Genomic DNA, 23,100 nt, shown 5'->3' with positions numbered 1-23,100 from the left:
AACTATGCTTAATTAAAACAGTATGTACAACCCAATATTTTGTGTGTTTATTTTGTTTAGAAATTTGGAGAAATATTGCATGAATATTTGAGTAAAATCAACATGATTTGAGCCCAGTGATGTTTGCTCATTATAATGAGAAGATTTTACCTAAAATTATACTTTTCGAACTTTGCTTAATTACAAAAATAAGTACAACCCAATAGTTTTAGTGTGTATTATGTTAAGATTTTGTTACGCCTAACTAAATATTTTAAGGCTGCTTGGGAGACCACGAGGCACTGATACAAGTACTTATCTCCACTGATGAAGAACTTTTGGAAGGCAGCGAGCATGGACTGCATGGGTAAGAGCACAGTGACTGATTATTTTTGAGATATTTACAGTTGTGAGTTATCTGTGTAGTTTAAGTTGGTTTTAGAAACACGGTGCTTCAGTGAACTGTGTTGGCCTGCAGCTATAGGCAAGCATCAAACCGAAAGAAAGGGCAAATCCCTGATAGCAGACTACTCCGATCCGGATCCGTTTTACCTCCGGCAGATCCGCGCTACAGTCAGGTCTGTTTAGTGGATCTGGTCCGGCTTCACTCCGGGTTCGGGTTATGATTGTGACTCACGTTCAGATCCGTTTTACTGACGGTAAATCCGCATAACAGTCCGTCTCATTTCACGCCTTCCATATGACTTCGGCACGGAGTCGGATACCAGATGTGAGTTCAGTGTCAGTTCAGTGTCGTTTTGCGGATCCGGGCCGCATCGGCGGAGCGGCACAGGAGCGGGAGAAATTCAAACTCAGCGCGAGGACCAACTGACATCTGCTGAATCTGCGCTTCAGGTGAGTTAACTAGCTAACTAGCTATCAGCGTCATTTAATTACATTTATTGCTCATTTTTAATCTTGTATATGCTAAAGTTGATTTATCACGTGTATGTTGGATAATATCAATTGTTTTTTTGTGTATTTAATGTTAATTGTTGTCAATTTGTAGGCAAAATTGACAAAAAGCTTCAGTTAACGATACCAGTTAGTTATGCTAGTATTAGCTAGTATAACTAGCTAAGCTAACCAGGCTAACTAGCTGAAATAAACGCTGTTAACTCATTTTGCTCGAGTAACACACCTTTTTTTTATTAAAATAAACAACTTTAGTTATTCTTAGAACCTTAAATAGTTGTGTTTGGGCTTAATTATAATAAAGCTCGTCAGACGTTTTCCTGCTCCACCTTAAATCGTGCAGCAATGGCTTACTGACATTGACATATTTAAGCACTGTTTAAGGTGGAGTGGGAAATACAGAAGCTGGCCAAAAGTAAAAAAAGAAAAAAAGAAAAAAAAAAGTAATTATAAATTTTATAATTTGTTATAAACACAACTAAGTTACTGTCAATAAAAATATGAGGCTGCATTTAACTTATTATTTTCCAGCATAAACTTTTCCATTCCACCTTAAATTTATTCTCACGTCGTGGCGCACGAAGGAGCTGGCCAGTGTCCATATCAGCAAAATGTGAATCTTTAGAATAATAATTGGGTAATATTTGCTAGCCTAAATCAGCATATGTGTAGTAATATATTAAACAATATCTGTTCTGATTTCAACTTAAAAACACCTGTTCAAAGTTACTACAATATATTAATTATATGCATTTGCTTAGTAGGGCTGCTGAGGGCTGGGGACCTGAGATAAGGTGAGATACAATTATTTTAGCTAATAAAATGTATGTTTACAGGTTGGATCCACCTAATGCATTTTATGTTTAATATTATGGTAGTCTTGTTTGTTATACAACATATATTATGTTAATAGTTTATTATTAACTAACATGTTTTATGTCGCTAACACACTGCTAAGTCAAACTAACTTTTAATTACTATTAATTTTGTTTTGTTTGTTTTTTAGGTGTAATCATTTACCCAACAAATCACCTAACAAGGTAATTAATTCTATTTTCCAGCAGTTCTGTAATTAATTTTGACTTTAAGTCTGTTGATACACGTTTGATTTGATATGTTTGCTCTTAATGTAGCATTTATCCACTTTCTTATTTTAATTGTTTGTTGTGCCACTGCACTAAAAACTTTAAGGGACACTGTAAGATTTTCTTGATTAATTTATATACATTTTTAAAGAAGTAAATTTACAACCATAAAAATTAGTGTTCCACTCCATTGAGCTGTAATATACAGAATAAAAGTCCTGATCTGGGCTCCACTGTGTTAAAACAAGGCTATGTAAGTATTTGCGTGCCCTGCTATCAGAACTTTCTCAGCCTCGTTTCAACACCGTGGAGGTCAGATCAGACATGAGAGGAATATTATTCAGTGTATTACACCTCAATGGAGTGAAACAGTGATTTTGAAGTTCAGAATAGCTTTTAAGTTTGTGTTTTGTTGCTTGCTGCATCTCCCCCTCGCAGGATCAGCCTGGATCCTAACAGTACTTGATGCACTGAGCAGTGACATTATACATAGAGTAGTTAAGGTAAGAAATATACATTTCTTTCCTTTTAAAACATTTGTGTTGTTACGTATACTAACAATTACATCAGGCGTTATCAGATCGAGGTTCAAATTATCAAATCAAATTGTTGGTGGGGACCATTTAAAAAATCACTGGATATTGGTGTCCGTGCTAACTCTATACCCTTGAGTAAAGTAACCAAGTACTAATATTTCATTACTTTTCATCCCTTTGCTTTATCTTAAATGATTGCCACCTTTTGAACTAAAATAATTCCTAATCAGTTGTCTATTCCTGACTAGAAAACTAAAAATAACAGTTTTAAATGTTTTGCTTTTTTTTAAGCTGGAGAGAACTACTGCAGGATTTCTCCAGACTCACTGTAATTACACATGGTCACCATGACACACTAAATAGGACAGGGGTGTTTTTCCTGAAAGTGATCAATCTTAGCGAATAACAAACAAACTAACGCATGACGTGAGAAAAGAACGAGCCAGTTCTTCAAGTGTTTCCCATAGAGCTTTGCAAAAAGTTAAAAGAGCGTCTTTGTTGACTCCTCCCCTTTGCAATTCCTGTAAATCCTGTATTTCCTTGGGAATTCCATATAAGTGTGTGTATGGTGCAGTAACAACTGGGTTACAGAATGCACAGACTTGGAGTCTGCACACTTGCTAAGACCGTGACCATCACCAGTTGTCTGCAGGAAACCACCTGTAGCATAAAATCAGTGGGCAGTTAGGTGGTACATGGTGGAACTGAGTTGACCTAGAGGCCCACATATATACAGTGAGGAAAATGAACACCCTGCGACTTTGCAAGTTCTCTCACTTATAAATCATTGAGGGGTCTGAAATTTTCATCTTTGGTGCATGTCCACCGTGAGAGACATAATAAAAATCCGGAAATCACAATTTATGATTTTTTTTAAATAATTTATTTAATTTACAACTTTTTCAGCAGGATTTGGTATCCGCAAAATGGTTCGAGGTCCTCAGCCCTCGCCTCCCCCAGCACAGAGGAAAACTACCAAGGGCGGTACTCTCATTATAGGAGATTCAATTGTTAGACATTTAAAAGTATCTAAGAGTAATGGCACAATTTCATGTCTTCCAGATGCATGCGGCAAGCGGCTCCCTGGGGTGCATTGCCAAAGCAGGAACCCCGGCACCATCGCCCTCCACGTGGAGATGAGCTTTCGGGAGCGACCGGCCCCGTTCCACAGAGACAGGCTTCTCTCTGTGAACATCGAGGCGGTGCTACGCTGAGACTGACTGTCTCTACCCAGTCACACCAGCCAAGTAGGTTTGTTTGCTGGTATTTCTGCTTGTACTATTTGTATGTCAATTCTTCATAATAGTGTAAATAAAACACGTTATCAAAATAGCTGGAAAATCTGTTTTAACAACTCCATTAGAATTAATACAAACTCGTCTGTCCTTCTGAGTTACAGCAACAACCACATTAATGGGGCTGTTAAATATAAGATCGCTGGCACCTAAATCAGTTACTGTAGGTTAAATTATCATTGACAATGCACTCTCTATGAGACATGGGTTAAAACTGATGGATATTTAGCTCTAAATGAGTCCACTCCCCCCAGGTTCTAGCTATTTCATCTACCCATGCAGGACTGGTCAGGGTGGTGGTGTAGTCGTCAGTTATAGGAATAAATATAAATACAGAGTTTGAAGCTAAGTCATTTGAACTGTTTAACCTTATAGTCGCAGGCCCATCTACTGCCACCAAAACCCAACATTCATTCCTGCTGATAACTATGTAGCGTCCTCCAGGACCATATGCAAAATTCACTAAGAAATTCAGTATATTTTTTAGCTGCAGTAGCTCTCAACTCTGACAGAGTTATCATTGTTGGTGACTTTAATATCTAATTTGAAAAGAAACAGGGCCCACTGAGAATAGCATTTAAATCAATTTTGGATGCATTAGCCTTCAATGAGAATGTAATGGGCCCACCTACTGATGTACTGACTCAACTTTTTTTTCATTTGGTGATCGTTTTGGCTATGTTGCAGCCAGGGGAATGCATTTTTGCAGAAAACCTGCTTTTTCATAAAATTTTTGAAATCTAATGTCTTTTACTCTCACGTCATTCATACTCTCTGGACGCATTTTGCACTCTCTGGACATGTTCATGGCAAAAATGTACACACACCTACAAACTGCTCTTAAATCATTATACATCAATATTGTTTTGCTTTTTTTTCATAAATCAGGATTTTAACCATTTAAATAACTGTTTAATAATTTTATACAGTAATTACAGTGAGATAAAAAATGTGTTTTCAATGGAGGTCAATGGGGCATTTTTGGCCACGAAGGTGTTCAGAGGGAGTATTTGACACTACATAAAAAATTCTACCAATGCCCCATACATCTAATATTTATTATATGAGAAATAGTACAACTTTTGTGGGGGTTTTTAATGAAAAATTAATCATGAATGTAATTAAACTGTCAATTAAAGGGTTAAAATCCTGGAATGTATTAAATATTTGATCATTTTGATCAGGGCTGGATTTGATTAAGTGATTTATGAAAAAATTGCAAAAAAAAATGTATATGAGTATTTTATTGCTGATTTTGTGCATGTACATTTTTGGCAACAAAGGTGTCCAGAGGGTGCAAAATTTAAATCTGGCACTATGTAAAAAAATAATAATGCAATCAAATCAATTTTGTTGCTAATCTTTTACATGTCCAAGACTCTAATAGTCACCAATGCCTCATTTGTCTGCTGTTTGTTTTGTGGAAAATAATTTTTGTGTTTTTTTTTTTTGTTTTTTTTTTTTGCCAAAATACAACAATAGTTAAAATATTTAAACTGTCATTTAAAGGGTTAAAATCCTGAAATTATTTAATGTTTGGTAGTTTTGGGTAGAACGGAAGTTGATTAAGTGATGTATAATGATTTAAGAGCATTTTTTAGGTGCTTGTACATTTTTACCACAAACGTGTCCAGAGGGTGCAAAATTTGAAGGGGGCTTGAGGGTTAACCTGAACATTTATCACCTGGCCGCTTTATTAGCAAAAACACAATTACAACTGCAACAACAAATGCATTTATCAAAAACCGCTGACTTATATTCTATTGTAAATAAAATACAATATAATTTTAAGTACGAGTTAACAAAGTTCTTAGCCTTACAAAGCTTTTGGGAAATGCACCCCAAAGCTATAAGTGCACTTTTTATTTATCTTTCTTTTAATTTTGGGTGCATAATTCCAGTAAAATGGTAATTATTTATTATGTGAAATGGTATAAATGAAAGTTAGCTAGCCCCTATTAAATACAGCTGTGACATTTATATATCTTTTAGAAATTTGGTCAAATGAAAAACACTTGTCATTTTAGTACGCTATATTCATTTCTAGCCACTTCTTTTCTGCTGTTTCTGAAATAAAATATTTTCTTATTTTGTCTTTTTTATAGGCTGCACTGTAGTGGTGTTAAGTGTCCAAGAATGCTCTCATCAGTGGAGGCACAGCTGGCTGCAAAAAACGTCTGTGTCTGCATGTTTATATTATGTGAATTAAAAATGGTTTTATTATTAAAATAATTGTATTAATGCCTGTTGATTTATAAATTGTTTAATTGAAATCAAATTTTATTTAAGTAGCTTAATTAAGTATTGCATTTATAACTGATGGTATTTTATTTAATTAGCTTAAGTATTGCATTTATAAGTGATGGTATTTTATTTTAATTAGCTTAAGTATTGCATTTATAAGTGATGGTATTTTATTTTAATTAGCTTAAGTATTGCATTTATAAGTGATGGTATTTTATTTTAATTAGCTTAAGTATTGCATTTATAAGTGATGGTATTTTATTGAATTAGCTTAATTAATATTGCATTTATAAGTGATGGTATTTTATTTTAATTAGCTTAAGTATTGCATTTATAACTGATGGTATTTTATTTAATTAGCTTAAGTATTGCATTTATAACTGATGGTATTTTATTTAATTAGCTTAAGTATTGCATTTATAAGTGATGGTATTTTATTTAATTAGCTTAAGTATTGCATTTATAACTGATGGTATTTTATTTAATTAGCTTAAGTATTGCATTTATAAGTGATGGTATTTTATTTTAATTAGCTTAAGTATTGCATTTATAAGTGATGGTATTTTATTGAATTAGCTTAATTAATATTGCATTTATAAGTGATTATATTTTATATAATTAGCTTAATTAAGTATTGCATTTATAAGTAATGGTATTTTATTTAATTAATTTAATTAAGTATTGCATTTATAACTGATGGTACTTTCATTAATTAGCTTAATTAAGTATTGCATATATAAGTTATGGTATTTTATTTAATTAGCTTAATTAAGTATTGCATTTATAATTATTATATTTCATTTAGCTTACCTAATTAAGGATTGCATTTACAACTAATGTTTTTTATTATATTATTTAAATATTGCATTTGTAATTTAATGTACTGTATTAAACTCTTTTAATTTATCAATGTAAAAAAGAAGTCAAATAGCTTAGTGCTCTTTCTTTACTACTTTTATTTTGAAATATGTCATTATAATCATTAATAAGTAGGCTGGGGAACGTGAAAAGGCCGTGGCTTGGCCGTAGCTAATACGGAACTAATCCGGGGCTGATCCAGATCTGGTCCAGATCTGTAACGGACCTGTTCCAGCGAGTGTAACGGTAAGCGGATCCGGCGCGGATCCGGCCCATATTCGGTCTAAAGGAACACCTGAAACGCTTGGTCTGGACTGGTGCTGGCCCAGTATCTTTTTGACTCCGTAAAACGGATCCGTGACGGTTTTGGCCCGTTGTGCATCTGGACCCCGGCCCAGAACCGTTTTACGGATCCGGCGCGGAACTTGTGATAGACTCGGCCCGGATCCGGCCAGAATGCTTTTTGCTATCTGGGATGTAGCTAGCTAGCACGTAGGCTAACCACCCGGGTGGCTATTCCGGCACTGGGCGCGTACAAACCGGGCTGGGCCGTCATGCTAACACCGCATTAGCGACCCCGGTGAGTAGACCAGAGTCGGTCTAGCTGGCTTAATCAACTTATTTTTAGCGTGCCGTAATGCTAACACAGCGTTAGCGTGCTATAATGCTAACACAGCGTTAGCGTGCTATAATGCTTACACCGCGTTAGCGTGCACCGCATTAGAGACCCCGGTGAGTAACGCCAGAGTCGGTCTAGCTGGCTAATCAAAGTATTGTTCGCGTGCTATAAGGCTAACGCATGTTAGCTACAATGATTGGCCACTTCAACCCCTTTTTTACATTCTCCTTTTCACTGAGCAGCTTGGTGCACTTAGTTCTATAATTATCAGTGTTGGGAATAACAGCGTTATAAGTAACGGCGTTAGGTAACGACGTCATTTTGATAGTAACGGGATAAAATAATTAATTACTTTTCCTGTCGTTACAACGCCGTTGACGTTACTGGTGATTAAAAGCAGTGCGTTTCTATATAATGATATAATAACGGTAATTCGAGCGGACCCCTGCCCAGGCTAGTGAGTAGTAACAGGTGTTTCACCATGAACTGTGACCTATAGAGATCTGTGACTCCAGGTCTAAACAGGTGACAGTTCTCGGTGTAACACCTGTTGAACTTGACACGCTCTTAACACGCCCTGGCCCGACGGCGGGCCAGATAAATATAATAATTAATATCTGGCTGTGTTTATGAATAATTACAGGCTCAATATATCAATGACAGCCTGCTGACTCTCAGGATTACGGAGCTGCAAACCGTTTTACTGTCGGATGTACGGTTCCTGAATAAGAGTGTGTTAGACGGTTCGGTCTGTGAACACGCTCTCTGATCCGCCTGGGGTTACTACAGGACACCCCTCACAAGCAAACAGAGAATATCAGCGCGTACCTCAGAGTCCGGGCTTCAGAACCCCTCCAAACATCACAACATCCATCAGTCCAGTCTCCAGTAATCCTCATATCCGAGCACTGCTTTTAGAAAAAAATATTATCAACTTTAACGGTTTATTTTAGGAGTTTCTCTTTGTTCTACAGCGATAAACTGCGCATGCGCGTTTCCATGGGCTTCAGCCTGAGAAAAAAAAGAGGTCTGGGCTCAGACAATCAGGTGGCGAGTTATGCGGGACAGAGGTGGTAGCCAATCAGAGCCAGTGTTTTTACACGTGTGCCGAAGCACACCTGTGACACTCTCTGTAACTGTTTACTTTTTGCTTTTGCTTTTTTTTTATAAAAAAAAAATGTTTTTTTAAAGGATTTTATTCTGCTCTATTCTGATGTGCAATAAATATAAAAAGTTATGTACAAACACCTTTCTGATCTACTTATTTCAACTGACTGTAAAAATGCTTTTTTTTTTCAGTAATTGGCCTGCAGGTTAGGGAGACAAAGGGATAAAATATTATTTTTGTTTCTACACTGTTTTACAGAGTTTTTGCAGATGAGCATAAAACACATGTATTTCTATAATTACAGACTGTTTGTTAAAAAAAATAAATGGAGTTCATTTGAAATGGTCTAAGACTTTTTTTTAACTGCTTTTAAATATTTAATGTTCAGCTGCTCAACCTGCTGTCTTGCTCATGTTCATCTTACAATATTAAGTTAAGTTAATATTAAGTTTATTCACTGGACAAAGACATTTTTTTATGTGAAGGCGTAAAGTGATTTTTTTTGTACTGTCAGTATTAAGACTTTTTGAAAAAAGGACAAAAAAACTTTTCTTAGTTTTATTTAAGAATATGGTGCAACATTTTTGCAAACGTATTACTAAGTATTGCCAGTTTAAGATTTTTGTTAAAAATTAGTAAAAAAATATTTGTTGGTTCTACGTAAAAATATGATGCAACATTTTTGCAACCTTATTATTAAGTAATGTCAGTTTAAGATTTTAGTTAAAAATGACTAAAAAATATTTGTTGGTTCTACGTAAAAATATGGTGCAACATTTTTGCAACCTTATTTTTAAGTAATTTCACTGTAATTTTTTTTGTAAAAATGACGAAAAATGTTTCTATGGGTTTACGTAAAAACATAGTGCAACATTTTTGCAAGCAAATTATTAAGTAATATCAGTTTAATATTTTAATTAAAAGTTATCAAAAAAGATTTGTGGGTAACACTTAAAAACAAGCTTGCAAAAACGTTGCACTATATTTTTAAGTAAAACCAGCACATCATTTTTTACAGTGTAGGTTCAAAAAGTAAAAATCTATCCCAGGATTTCGCTCTCCCATTGCCTGGCTGGCTCTGGAGCTAGTTCAACCCATAGACTGTATATAGCTGGACAGAGCATCGTCTCTCAAAAGTGAAGCCACCACAGGTCGGGCGCCCCCTGCTGTTCGGCTGCAGAAAGCTGTGTAACTCCACCCATCCCCATAGGTTTCAATGGCAAAACAGAACAACTTTCAATCACGTTTTTTTCTAATATGCTGTAATTCTACCTCCATTATTTAAATGCAGCAGCTAGTGTAACCTCTGCTTATATTGTAAAATGTTTATATCCCCACAGAATTCGGTTTTTAAAACTTTATTCAGCTCTATTCAAAAAAGGTGTGGTTATTGTAAAAGGGCTGCTTATGGGCGGGACCAATAACAGACAGTCAGCTCCGCTGCGCCCCGCTCTGCAGCCTGTGACCGCGAGGCAGCCCTCAGGGGCGGGGTTATTTAAATGAGTAGGCTGCTCTCCACAGTCTTTCTCCCTCCTCTGGTCTCTACTGCGCAGACTCGGGTTTCAGGATCGCCAACATGGCGGAAGTTTTTGGCTTCATTTTCATTGAATGAATGGGAATGGAGACACGGCGTCCATCTTTTTTTACAGTCTCTGGTTCAACCTAATCCCTGGAATGGATTTTTAATTTCTGGACCTGGATTAACCACCTTTACCTCTATGTGTGAGTTTGTCTCATCCTTCAAGAACCATTCTAGGTTCCAAGCCGAGCTAAGAGAGCGTTGAGAGTAGACAACACTGGCATCAAAGCAAAAGTTTCTACTTTATCGTCTTAACGAGCCCTGGCCCACCCGCGGGCCAGAAAAACGTGTAAATAATTTCTGGATTTATGAATCATTATAGGCTCAATATAGACACATAATATGCAGGATATTAAGTCTTAGAATGTCTGATCTTCAGTTGTCTAGCCTATTTAGCTGTATTTCCTTTTAGAAAATATACATTTAATATGCCTTGTCTATTAAAAATATGATTCATAATTTGCGTTTTTCATACGTCCATATTTGATCCAATGCGGACATGCTATACATCATTCAAACCACCTGACTCTCAGGATTACAGAACTGCAAACCATTTCACTGTACGGTTCCTGAATTAGAGCCTCTAAAAGGGAGTTTTTTCTTGCCACTGTGTCACCATAAAATTGGCATCTCTGTGGTGCTGCTCATAAGAGGCGTGGACCTGTTTTTCCTGTAAAGCGGCTTTGTGACAACCTTTGTTGTAAAAAGCGCTATATAAATAAAATTGATATGAACTGAATTGAAAGAGTGCGTTGAACTGTTTTATACAGTTCTACAGCCGCTTGTGTTTATGCCCCGGGGTAACTAGAGGTCAACATTCACACACCCAGCCCAGGGTTTACAGCTTACTAATGCACATGCACAGAATCTTTGAAGAAAGGCACGTGAATCAGCTCTGTCGGCCAATCAGGTTCCGCGTTCTGCGGAGAGAGAGGTGGGGAGGGGGATGTAACCTGACACTGTCATTGAGTCCTATTTTTCTGACTTGATAGCTAAAGATACTTTTTTTTTTTTAGCACCATTTCAGTTCTTATAGTCATCGGGGGTAGTGCACTATAGACCCCTATAGTGCAGCCTAGGCTTCTGTTTATAAGGTAATTTTACCCTTTTCATTACTTTTACTTTTATACTTTAAGTAGTTTTAAAAGTAGTCCTTTTATACTTTTACTTAAGTAAAAGGTTTTAGTTGATACTTCAACTTCTACAAAAGTATGTTTAAACCCCAGTATCTATACTTCTACCTCCCACAACCCTCTCCCCGGATGATTTTGTCAACTTCTTTGAGGAGAAAGTAGCAAATATCCGCCATTCCTTTCCCCCTGCCTCTACCCTTCCCACCAAGCTCTATCTTCCACATTCTACTTCTCTGTCTCACTTCTCTCTGCTTTCCACAGATGAAATCCTTCATCTTCTACATTCTAACAATCCAACCACTTGCCCACTTGACCCTTTACCATCTTCCCTCTTTCAGACAATTGCTCCTGACCTCCTTCCGTTCATCACTCACATCATTAACACCTCTCTATCATCTGGTCATGTTCCATCAACTTTTAAGGCTGCCAGAGTGGTTCCTATCCTGAAGAAACCAACTCTAGACAGCTTGGACGTTGGCAACTACAGGCCAGTTTCTCTCCTCTCTTTCCTCTCCAAAGTCCTTGAGCGTGCTGTCTACAACCAACTTTCTCTCTTTCTCACTCAGAACAATCTTCAGGATCCAAACCAGTCTGGCTTCAAACCTGCACATTCTACTGAAACTGCCCTCATTGCAGTTACAGAGAAGCTTCATGCAGCAAAAGCTACCAACCTGTCATCTGTTCTGATTCTCCTTGATCTCTCTGCTGCTTTCGACACGGTCAACCACAGCATTCTCCTTTCCATCCTCACCAGCCTTGGAATCACTGGCTCTGCATGGCAGTGGTTTGCATCGTACCTGGAAGACCGTTCCTACCAGATAACTTGGCAAGGGGCAACATCTGCTTCATGCAGACTCTCCACTGGGGTTCCACAAGGCTCTGTGCTTGGTCCTCTTCTTTTCTCACTCTATACTCTATGCTCTCTGGGTGAAATTATATCTTCTCATGGATTCTCATACCACTGCTATGCTGATGACACTCAACTAATCCTTTCTTTTCCTCCTTCCGACACCCAAGTTTCATCCCGCATCGCAGCATGTCTCAGTGACATCTCGATGTGGATGAGTTCTTTTCACCTAACACTCAACCCCAGCAAGACTGACCTTCTGTTCATCCCAGGAACTACGAGCCCTCACAACAATCTCTCCATCTCTTTCGAGAACTCACTGGTCACTCCATCGGCAGAAGCACGAAGCCTTGGTGTAGTAATGGATGACCAGTTATCATTCTCGAGTCATATTGCAAATCTGACTCAGTCATGCAGATTTCTCCTCTACAACATCCGAAGAATTCGACCGTTTCTGTCTCAGGAAGCCACTCAGGTGCTTGTGCAGTCTCTTGTCATCTCAAAACTTGACTACTGCAACTCTCTACTGGCTGGTCTTCCACTGAGAGCCACCAAACCACTACAATTAATCCAGAATGCTGCAGCACGACTCGTCTTCAATCTTCCGAAGTTCAGTCATGTGACTCCTTTACTGGCTTCCTGTTGCCGCCCGCATCCGATTCAAAACCCTGACGCTGGCCTACAAGGCAAAAAACCTTCATACCTGATGGTGATGGTCAAAGCCAGATCTGCACCAAGAGCTCTTAGAGCTTCCAGTACGGCTCGGCTCGAACCTCCATCACTCAAAACACACAGAAAACAGACATCCAGACTCTTCTCTGTGCTGCTGCACCAAGGTGGTGGAATGAACTTCCACTGGATGTCAGAACAGCAGAGTCACTCACCGTCTTCAAACGTCGACTGAAGAAACGTCTTTTTAAAGAGTTCCTAAACTAAAAAAAAAAAAGGTTCCTAGGGTTCTTAACATGATTAAGTTCTATGTATCTCTTGATCCTAGTCTACAAACTAGCTTTGGATATCTTAAGTAACTTTGAAGCACTGTTGTTAGTCGCTCTGGATAAGGGCGTCTGCTAAATACCGTAAATGTAAAGGAGTACTGAATGTGAATACTTTTGACACACTTGTTTACTACAAACACCAGGTGCTTCAGATGCTCTGAATCAGCTCCTTGTCTGGTGATGCCTCTAAATCCTAATGAACATGCTTTCCCAGTTATTATATCTCATGATTTTGAGCATATTACCAATAATTTACCAAGGCAATCAGTCTTGGCTGAGTATGCTAAAGAATTCTGGACCCTTGCAGCTACTAGTGGATGGAATGAGTCAGATTTGTTCAGCTCTGTCTTAACTCTGATGTGTTTATTAAACTAGTGTGTAAAGGCTTAGACCAAATTAAGCTTTGTTTGCTGAATCAAATTTCCATTAATAAAAACCCAAAACACAAGTTTTATCGTCCTGACTTGCTTCAGTAAGAAATGCTACTTTTATTTCCCATCTATTTTGTCCAGTAGATCATCATTGCCTAGACAACATCATCACTATGGAACCCATGCAGGTCAACACTTTACACTTGATTAGTGACGAACAATGTCATCGTTTACATGGAGGTCTATGAATGTATTGTGGCAGTGTTGGTCACATTTTACATTTACCGTCAGGCCCATCCACAAGGGGTCAACCCTTGATCAGCACTTGTAGTCCACTTATTGATAATGTTTTTTTTTTTCCAGCCCTGAGTGATTCTGGCACAGAGGACAATTTTATACATGAGTATGGTGTTGGGCACCAAGCCTTTGGAGACCACATTAAGGGTATCTTCACTTGATGACAGGGTATCTCTGCCATGACTGAGCCAGCTCACTTCACAAGGAACTACTTCTGTTCCTAGATGCTTCAATCATTTTAGCATTACTGTAGATTGAGAAACATGTCTCACATAACTCACGGTCTGATCAGAAGTTACTATAAAAAAAAAAAGCCTCAATGTTTTTTTTTCTGTCAGTTAAAGTTAGATACACCTTCTATACATCTGGACCTCATTGAGCCCTATTTTATCGAACTGTAGGTGAGCATGCAGCATGGAGTGGCCAAAGAACCAGACCAGACCAGGGATAACTGAATCCAAGGAGGGTGTAGGCGACCAGCCGTTTTACCCTTTCATAGCAATATGCCAGAAATGTACCTGAACACACTTCATTTCCACACCACCACACCCACTGGTGTAGATAAAGTGGTATAAAACAGTTTGGGCACCCCTGATCATTTTCAGGATTTTTCTTTATAAATCATTGGTTGTTTGGATCAGCAGTTTCAGTTAAATATATAATTTGGCAAACAAACAGTGATATTTGAGAAGTCAAATGATGTTAGATTTCAGTAGAAATGTCCACTTATTATTTCAAAAACTTAATTAACATATTTAAAGAGGTAGTGAGCAACAACAGTAATGTGTATATTATCTTGCAAACCACCCTGCACCCCAAATGCAAAGACCTGTCTTATACAAGCTATGGTGTTTAAACAAAAAAATATATATATTTATGTGTTAAACCATGATATTGAATAACAGAAATGATAATCAGATTACTTGCATCACCTGTAGTTAATGCTCCTGCAGTCTTTCCCAATACCTCTTCTCTTCCGTCTCGTCCTGAGAGAGTGAACAGCAGAACAGAATAAAGAATATAAAAATCATGTCAGGCTTTTCTTATTACAATTTTTTCACCTTTTTAATCAACATTTTGTAAGGTAAATTACCCAACCCGCTCATATCACTAGTAAGGCCCACAAAACCAGGAGGGTGAAGACTAGCACATGCCTCCTCCCATACATGTAAATTCAGACTCTGCTATGTTATCAATTCCATTTAAAACAATTAATGTTTTATATTTTTAATATTTAACACAGTTTTGTAAGATTAATACTTTTTTCTGTGTTGTGTGAATGTCTGACATGAGTCTAGATGGCGTATTACTCTCTGAATGTCAAAACCTTTGAAGTATTTCTCTAATCTCCACCTCCTCCCTGCTGGGTAATTGTGCCCACTTAGCCATATTCCCTCCCTGGTGTCACGTGTCATAAGGTATCAGGTGTAAATAGGGAGCAGGGCTGTTTAATTTTTATTAGTACAATTCTCTCATACTTGTCCTTGGATATTCAACATGGCACCACATGGCAAAGAACTCTCTGAGAATGCGAGAAACAGAATTGTTGTTCTCCAGAATTAAAAATTTCGTCAGTCCAAGGTCCAGACAATCCCCAATGTTAACTTGCGTTATGATTCAGTGCTTTATCCATATATATATATATATATATATATATATATATATATATATATATATATATATATATATATATATATATATAGGTTGTTTGAACTATGATGAAAAAAATATATATAATAATAATAAAATTCCTCTTTGGTCAGATTTATTGCAGTAGAGCAAGGGAACAGCTTTTTTTTTTTTGTGTGTCTCTGGACTACCAAGAAAACTGTTGCTTGTCATGTAATATTGATGTTTTGGGCACAATTTGGACTCACTTAGGGGTGTACTCACTTTTGTTGCCAGTGGTTTAGACATTAATGGCATTAATGGGTATACTAGCTGCACACTGACTACTTTACATTGGATCAATGTGTCATCTTTGTCCCTTAAAAAAGTATAATAAAATATGTTTTAAAGACGTGAGTCCCTATAAAGACTCGGGCAGTATTCAGACAGTTACTGTAAGGTCTTGGTGAATTACATACTTTACAGGAAAGATGAATGATTTTTAAAATTAAGTTAAAAAAATATATATTTATTTATTGTATATTTATATTATAGTCAGATTTTTATAGTCACATATAAAATCACATTTAGTGTATCAATGGCCTTTAGGTTTTCTAGAAAACAAAACCTTGGGTGAAAAATAAAATTCAATGCTCTTTTATGCTATATCGAAAATAATAAAATGATTCTTAAATCATAAAATATCACTTACCATAAAATACCATCATAAAATATCAAACATAATGTTATACTAATTTAAGATACTAAAATTAGTAACTTCTTAGTATTTTTTAAGTTTTCAGAAATTGTTTTATTTACCTTCACGATTAGATTCAGCTACAGTGATAGTAACTTGGCCATGAATGTTCTTTAGAACAGGAGCAATGACAGTCGCTCCACTCTGAGCTGTGGTGTTCTGGATCAGGTCACTGGGAGCTGTGGGGTTCTGGATCAGGTCACTGGGAGCTGTGGGGTTCTGGACCAGGTCACTGGGAGCTGTGGTGTTCTGGATCAGTTCACTGGGAGCTGTGGGGTTCTGGACCAGGTCACTGGGAGTTGTGGGGTTCTGGACCAGTTCACTGGGAGCTGTGGGGTTCTGGGTTGCGGTGGTCTGGACAGGACCTGTTTGATCTGTGTTCACATGAGAACAAAAAAGAGTTTTAAGCAAATCTACAGAATATTTATACAATAAAACATCATAATCAAAGAAAGGATTTCTGTCAGTTTCTTCATTTACCCGTCACACCTGGTGCTGAAAGTGCTCCTGTCTCTCCTACACTCTCCAGCCTCCAGACTATGATACCCAGAATGCATCTCACACTGACATCACTCGCTCACATGATCACATGACACTGCACACCGAGCTCATTAACAGAATATTGAATTCACCTTTTCACCCCACAATAAATAATAAACTGCCGAGTTTAGCTGTTAGCTAATGCGCCATTCTTTATAACAAGCTGTGTAAGCTCCATACACGGATCACTTTCCAATAGAAGATACAGGACTGCAGTGTTATCTGCCTCACAGAGACCTGATAATCTGTGGACATCCTGGACCACACTATTGAACCTGCAGGGTTCTCTCTGTACTGCGCCAACAGAACCAAAGAGCTCTCCAGGAAAACCAAAAGAGGTAGAGTATTATTCCTGATCAACTTTATTCCTGAATGTACGTTTTAAATCACAATCATACTTTTTTATGTTTTAAAGCTTTAAAACTTTTTTGTGCAGCATTATTCCACCATATTACATGCTTCACACAGAATAATCGAACACTAAACGTCCAGAATGTCTACAAAGCACTCACCGAAACCCATTCAGCAAATCAGATCACTCCTCCATCCTACAACCAGTTTGACTGCCCCTACAGCTCTGGCAGACACCTCCTCCACCCACCCCCCCTCCCCCCCCATCTCATCATTCAACTCAGCCCCCTTTCCATTTTACATTACATTTTTACATTTTCGGTATTTAGCAGACGCCCTTATCCAGAGCGACTCTCCACACTTAGCTGACCTGACCCAGAGCACCACTGTAGCCCCCCACCTCCTCCTCCTCCCCCTCTGAACACCTTCACTGCTGACTAGGTTAGAGGTGAGCTAAGGAGACTCCACCCAAGAAAGGCAGCTGGGCCAGACAAAGTTTCTGGGGGCTCCCCTGCAGCACATCTTCAACCTGAGTCTGCGTTTGGGGAGGGTCCCCACATTGTGGAAGTATCATGCCTGGTTCCAGTACCCAAGAAGATGCATCCCAGTGAGCTCAATGACTTCAGGCCGGTCGCTCTTACATCACATATCATGAAGACCCTGGAATGTCTGCACCTACACCACCACAGACCCCATGCTATTGACCCCTTACAATTCGCCTACAGAGAGAAAGTGGGAGTGGATGATGCCATACTGTACTTTCTCCACCGGACCCACTCTCATCTGGACAGAGGAAGCAGCACTGTGAGAGTCATGTTCTTTGATTTTTGCAGTGCCTTAAACACCATTCAGCCTTTCCTACTGAGAGACAAGCTAGTGGGAACACAGGTGGCTCCGTATTTGGTCTTCTGGATCACTAACTACCTCACTGACAGACCTTAGTATGTCAGGCTGAAGGACTGTATAGGTGGAGAAGACAGCCTCCATGTCGCCTCCCCCGCAATTGGCTGAAGAGTATTTGCAAGGTTGCATGCCCTTCAAGCAAAACAAATGTCTTCACTACGTCCACAGATCAAAGCCTCAGCGGTAGCGCTGCTCCAGCTCAACACTGAAGGTCTCACCACAGCCAAAGTTGACATCCTTGAGCTAATAGCCATCCAAAACCATGTGACAGTGACCACCCTGCAGGAGACCCATTTGGAAAACAAGAACATCCTGAGGGTTTCTGGGTACACCTTGACTGGTCATATTGCCAACAAACACCATGGCATAGCAACATTCATTCACAAAGACATGGCCTGGTCAGCCGCCAGACAATCTCCAGAAGGTGTAGAGATAGAATGGCTATTAACGAAAGTGCATGATATCACAATCGTCAACATCTACAAACCACCACCCGGCAGATTGGTTCCATCATCCCTGCCAGATGTCCCATCCCTTCAGTATATGCTGGTGACTTCAATAGCCACCACACAGACTGGGGTTACAGAAATTCCAACAGTGATGGTAATGTCCTGGTGAACTAGGCCTCAACTGTGGATGCAACACTCGAATGACCCAAAGGAGCCATGAACATTTCACTTGGAACTTCCCGATGGAACAGTACCACCAATCCAGAACTGGCATTGGCAAAATGGAATAACATCCAGCCACTCCCTTTAAGACACACCCGAGACATATTTCCCTCGTCACCGATCATCACTTACCACTACTCCATCTAGGATCCAGGCTCTGCAAGGGAAGGATGTCAATAGGTGTAACTATCGGAAAGCAAACTGGGCAGGCTTCACCAAACAAGTCAGCAAAGCAGCTGCCGGTCTACTACCCCCGTGTTCTAACAACCATCGCTGTGTGTGTGCGTGTGTCGGTCCATCCTCCGCTTTGAGATTTTCCTTTAGGGTTTTTTGTTGCTTGCATGAGAATCATTGTGTGATTATTACAATTTTCTTAACTATTTATTAATTTGCTCCCGCATCGCCTATATTGATTAAACTCCCGGCAATAACAATTCAGTTCGGTCCCGCGCCGCAAGATATTCTGACGAGACCCATTAGTCTTGCAGGACTCCCGCTGGAGTTTAGACCTCTACTGTGAGGTTATTTAAAATATAATGGAAAAAAAAAGCCTCTCGTCAGATTTTGTGTAAATTGCTCCCCTGTCTCTCTGTCGCTCTCGGCGTAACTTTAGTTTCCAGCTGTTCTCATCTTTCCACTCTTTTTCACTCGTTCTCAGGCTCCCTCTCTCTTTATAACCGCAGCTTTTCATGGTTGTGTCCCAATTCACTAGCGGTGGCAGCAGTAGTGTTTTCGGACCGCGAGCCTAATGGTTCGATCCTGCATGAGCAACAGTAGATTTGGAAAATATCTGGCCCACATCCAAACTTAATTGCTGACCCCTTACATAGAGGAAAGCTTTCAGGCTAGTCAGTAAGCTGGTCCTGTCTTTGTGGACCTCACAGCTACTTATGACACGGTCTGGACTACAGTTGAAGCTCCTGGATACAATCCCATAAAACCATATGGTGAGCTTCATCATGGAGATGCTGAGCAACCGCTGCTTGCGACTACACACCAGCAATGGCCAAAGCATTAGGATGATGAGAAGGCTCAGGAACGGCGTCCCACAGGGTTCAGTGCTGGCCCCAATGCTCAAAATCTACATCAACGACCTACTCGTAACAACATCCCAGAAGTATAGCTAAGCAGATGATAATTACAGTTGATAATGCACAGCTTCAGTTTGAACCCTCCCCGACGTACCTCGGAGTAAAGCTAGACAAAACACTATCCTTTAAGCAACACCCGGACAGTGTTAAGGCAAAAATCACTGCCTGTGCTGCACTGATACAGTGTCTCACTGGCACTACACTGGCAAAAAGACACTGCGCATCTCCACTGAGGCCCTGGTCTTCCCCACCGCTGAGTACTGCGCCCCAGTCTGGTGTTGCAGCCCCCACCTAAAGCAGCTGGACGCAGACCTTAACACTGCCCTGCGGACTATCTCTGGATGCCTACGAGCCACCCCAACCAATCAACTGCCTGTCCTCACTGGAATTGCTCCAGCAGAGGTCAGAAGGGAAGCAGCCATGCTGTTGCTCACTCAGAATGCACAAATTAGTGAATCCCACCTCCTCCACAAGACCGTCACAGAGACTCCACAGCGCATGCGCCTCAAGTCCCAATGCCCCTTTGCCACGCACTCCCAGGATCTGCTTTGCACAACACCGGCTGACATCTCCAAGGCCTCCTGGGTGAAGGCCAGATGGAACGACCAGTGGAAGGCAGCAGGACCATCTACACTTCACCAAGACATCAAAGATCCAACAGATGTACCTGTCCAGCACCTCACCCGTAGGGAGTGGACAACCCTTAATAGTTTGAGAACAGGAGTAGGGTGCTTTGTGCAGGGATGGAGAAGTGGGGTCTCACAGACAGTGCACACTGTGAATGTGGGGACCCATCACAAACTCTGGAACATGTGATGACTACCTGCCCCAAATTCCAGCCACTAAATGGCACACAAGGCCTAATAGACCTGAATAATGAAACACTGGACTGGCTTGCTGCAACAGAATTGAGGGTCTAAGGACACACAGGAGCACCACATGGGACTGTGCTCTACCTGTTCCTTTTCACACTTTCTATCTATCTATCTATCTATCTATCTATCTATCTATCTATCTATCTATCTATCTATCTATCTATCTATCTATCTATCTATCTATCTATCTATCTATCTCCTGCCCATGTACAGACAGAGGAACGGAAACGGGAAACGGGAGCAGTGACCAGGGAGTTGCAGCACTGGTCTGACCAATCAGACACTATGCTTCACGACTGCTTTGATCACGTAGACTAGGACTTATTCCGAAATTCATCAAGCAGCATCAACGAGTACGCCAACACAGTCATCACCTTTATTTGAGTGTGGATGTGTGGATGACGTAGTGGCCTCCAAATCAGTCCATGTCTTCCCCAATCAGAAGCCCTGGCTGAACTGTAACGTCCGCTCAGCCCTCAGCATTTGCAGCGTTGCTTTCAGATCTGGGAATATGGAGAAGTACAAGCAAGCCAGCTACGCTCTCCATAGGACCATACAAACGGCCAAACGTGGGCACAGAGAGAAAGTGAAAGCACAGTTTAACACAGCCAACACCCGGACCTTGTGGCAGGGTCTGAACACCATCACTGATTACACGAGAAGCTCTCACAGGCTGACCATCACCAGCGCTGAGCTGCCAGATGAGCTGAACCGCTTCTACACACATTTTGAGCTCCCAGAGTGTGCCCCACCCACCACTGATCCCAACCCACCCTCCGTCTCCGAGGCTGATGAGCGCAGAGCCTTTCAGCGGATAAACCCACGCAGAGAATGCTGCTTGTTGACCACAGTTCAGCATTCAACACTATCGTTCCCTCGAGGCTTGATGTCAAACTCCGGGACCTGGGTCTGAACAGCTCACAGTTGGATCCTGAACTTTGACAGACTGATGGCAGGTGGGTAAAATGGGCAACATCACATCCTCACGACCAAGGAACTGATTGTGATTCAGGAAAAATAAATAAATGATACATAAATGAAATAATAAAAAACAAATCAAACAAACCACCCCTTTTAATTCCAGGGTGTGACTCTGGAAATCTGTACACATGAACATAATACTGTACATGAAATAAGAGAATAAACATGGAGCTACATCACCTTTTTTATCTGCTCGGTCCTTAAACACTTGTGGATCGCTTGTTATCTTGTTTGACGGCACCTGAAGGAGAGCAGATTCAGGTTTAATGGAGGTCTCTGGTAATGAGGCAGATCAGATATTCCAGGTTGTTTGAGGGAGGAACATTTCCATATTTCTGTATATGATCTGCTTTTTTTCATTTTCTGTCAAATATATTCAATTGGTAAATATTTGGTGAATCCCTAAAGACATTTTCTTTTTTTAAAGGTGCTGACTAAATCTTAAACCTCTAGTGTTTCTTAAACTATTTTTACACAGATAAACATCTGTTCCAAAATACATATCAAATCTTAGCTCTTGTTTATCTTGTTTTCTTCTTTTCTTTGTCCTTTTGGTTCCCGTCTTCAACTTTGTCTTGTCATCAGGATCATTCATATTACTGTTTTTATTGCGAGTATTTTTACTGTTTCTGTTTAGTTTTTGTATTATTTTAAATTAGGTTTGTGTTATTTGATCATATTGTGCAACAATTAAATCGCCACTTGTTGTATATTAAATGTGCTCTAGCTGAACTTTTGTGTTTGTTTCCTAATCTTAGTGTTGTTTGTTATTTAGTTAATTCTCTTTAAATTAAAATCTTGCATTTGCATCATGCATTCAGTTGGGTTCTAGAGAACTAGAGAACAAGCACAATAATTAAGAAACAAGTTCAACTCACATTGTTAAAGATAATAAATAAATAAGAAATTAATTCATTAAAACATTTTTCACAGTTGTAGGGGTAAGGGAGTTTTTGCTGCACCTAAAACTCCCTAAAAGACTAGGCCAGTTTAAGGTTCTGAAGGGCAAGTTTTAGACTGACTTTGGGCTGGATATTTTTGTTGGACCTGGCAACCCTGCCCACTCCCCTCTCCCCTTCTTCTCTCTCTACCTTGCAGAGTGAGTTTGTTTAGGGCAGGTGCTGAATCGTCATTTTTAGGTTCAGATTTTTAGCTAAAAATACAGTTTAAACCGTCTAACGTCTGGTTCACACTACACGATTTTGGAATATTACACGTTTAATATCTGACTCAGTCTGCGACTGGGAGTCAGGAGCAGTGGCCTCAATGGGATCACTGAAAGAGAGAACCACGGGTCCAAAACTCACCAGAGCTGTTTATGTAGAATCTGACCACCCTACCATTCCCCCTATTATATCAGTAAAGGACTATTAATCTCTAGAGGAGCTCACAAGTGAGTCCACTATGAAGAAAGAAATGAGGTTAGAAGTAGTTAGTGTGTTAGAGGTGTTAGTAGAGT

General features: G+C 39.6%; 1 protein-coding gene and 1 long non-coding RNA gene across 3 annotated transcripts in view; one reads left to right on the top strand and one right to left on the bottom strand.

Moving 5' to 3' along the window:
* The window catches only part of LOC111197509 (NACHT, LRR and PYD domains-containing protein 12-like), a 592,302-nt gene that overhangs the window by 391,342 nt on the left and 177,860 nt on the right, over window positions 1-23,100 (bottom strand). The gene's annotated exons all lie outside the window — the stretch shown is intronic.
* Window positions 495-6,204, top strand: LOC111190655 (uncharacterized). Of its 2 annotated transcripts, XR_007428025.1 has the most exons (6): window positions 495-834; window positions 1,659-1,688; window positions 1,901-1,934; window positions 2,418-2,482; window positions 3,422-3,762; window positions 5,916-6,204. It is a non-coding gene; the product is annotated as an uncharacterized LOC111190655 (long non-coding RNA). The 2 variants fall into 2 exon arrangements; XR_007428024.1 differs by lacking the exon at window positions 1,901-1,934 and having other exon boundaries at window positions 5,916-6,201.

Source organism: Astyanax mexicanus, chromosome 1, assembly GCF_023375975.1.
Source record: "Astyanax mexicanus isolate ESR-SI-001 chromosome 1, AstMex3_surface, whole genome shotgun sequence".
Taxonomy (NCBI): domain Eukaryota; kingdom Metazoa; phylum Chordata; class Actinopteri; order Characiformes; family Acestrorhamphidae; genus Astyanax; species Astyanax mexicanus.
This window is presented reverse-complemented; position numbering and strand designations above follow the sequence as displayed.